Below are 2,094 nucleotides of genomic sequence, written 5' to 3'. Positions count from 1 at the left end.
CATCTAGATTATTTCTATAGGGGTTTGGAGGCAGCACCCCCAAGATAGGGTCAAGGGTCAACACCCCTGTAGGGTACTGGGGTAGTGCCCCACATACACTCCCTCTTGCAGTATAGGGTGGGGTCAAGGGGCAACACCCCTGCGGGGTTTTTCGTGGGTAGCACCCCCAAAGCCAAAAATGACCTTATATTATAAAAGGCATTGGCTATTATTTTTCTATTATTCTAGCCCTAATTTTTTAAGCTATAAAAAGCTTATATAAAAAGGCTTAGGGTTAGGGATTTTCATAATGTGTGATGCAAAAATTGGTTCTTGTAGTGGTATTGAGCTGTACGAGATTATGGATTATAATCAGGTTGTAATCACTGGATAATAATAATATTGGACTTGTTGTTGGTGGACGTAGCCCAAGGATTGGGTGAACCACATTAAATCTTGGTGTCTTGTGTTCTCTTTTATGGGATCTGCTATTTTCTGGTATTGGCTATATTTGAATGTAATTGTTATTTTTGTCTAATATTAATCCTAGCAAGGTTTTCATACTTGCTGATACATACAAATTAAGAATCAAAATGTGACTTTCAATTAATTTATCTAATTTATGATATCTGAAATATATATTTTTCTTATATTTTCTTAAATTAGTTTAGTTAAACATTCTTATATTTTTCTAGTGTGTGTATAATTTTAAATTATTTTATTTTTTTATCCATCAAATAAAGTGTCATAGAATGATTCTTTATTCTTGTCATTACTTCATTTTGATATAGTTTTTTAATTTTCCAAGAAATAAAAAATAAATTTACTATAAGTGTATAAATATTAAAAAATATGAAAATATACATTATATAGGAAAAATAATCTATGAAGATCTTGAACATTGAGACTCCAACTAGCTAGTTGTCTACTTAAAAGAATAGCATAGTCATCTCTCACTTTGCAATGATTAGAAGAAAAAGAAAATAATCATGCCAAATATAATCCAAAGACAACTCAAGATAAGTTCCCACATCTTTAATTTTTTGCATAGAAGAGGATATAGAAGTTAATAATAGAGCTTATAAGGAAATCTTATCATATAATTCCCCATGCGTTATGTTTTAATAAATAATCCTAAAAAATAAAAAAGTAAAAATGGGTTCAAGGTGGGAGATAGTCATGTGTACATAGTATTTTGATGATAGGTGGAAGATTCACACCTCAACTTCAGATTTTTCATTAGATCATCTATGGAGATTTTTAAAGAGATAAATTAAATAAAATTTTCTAATAGCTTTGGCAACTTCAAAAAAAATATTGTGCCCAAATATAGGTTAATCAACAAATAAACAAATAAAGAGGGGTAGATTTACTTTTTCTGTATCATAGAATCCAATTTATTAGTATCGTGTGTCTCAACATTTTTATTTATTTATTTTTGACTCTATTCATGAGGGTTTATCATTTTCATTTGCACATATTTCTTAAATAGGAAATTAGAGTTAGGACTAAAAAGATCATTTATTTTATAGAATGCATTTAATCATAGCATTACAAATCAAGGAAATCTAGATAAGCTATAGAGTGATATATGAAATGAACATTCTAACATTTATTCGAGGAAGGGGGAATTAATCTCTTTTTAACCAACATAAATTCTCCAATATTTCAAATTGTTGAGGTAAACTAAATAACACATGAGGAGATATGTTTCAAATTTCTATCCACCTTGGAAAAGAATTAATAATGGGATCTTAATATATAGTTTTAATATAAGACATAAATACATTACACAAATTTTTATCTATGAAGAACTTTGACATAGCATTTCTAGTTAATAAAATAACCAATACATATATCAATTTTCACATGATTACATTAAAAAATTTATATTATATAGAATAATCTTACTCATTGAAAAAAAAATGAAAAAAAATGAAAACCTCCTCTTTTTCAAACCCCTATTCTTAAAATTCAATCTTTTTGTATATAGATTTTCATAATAAGTTTAAGAGGAATAACACACTTGCCAATTCTAATTTTGGAGTATGATAAAAAAATGTTTTGAAGGGACCCATAAACATTTAATAAAATATATGTAGAAATATATTTGTT

The sequence above is a fragment of the Cupressus sempervirens genome, chromosome 9 (genome assembly GCF_028749045.1).
Source record: "Cupressus sempervirens isolate cs-2001-9-10 chromosome 9, ASM2874904v1, whole genome shotgun sequence".
In the NCBI taxonomy this organism is placed as follows: Eukaryota; Viridiplantae; Streptophyta; class Pinopsida; order Cupressales; family Cupressaceae; genus Cupressus; species Cupressus sempervirens.
Note: the sequence above shows the minus strand (reverse complement) of the source record.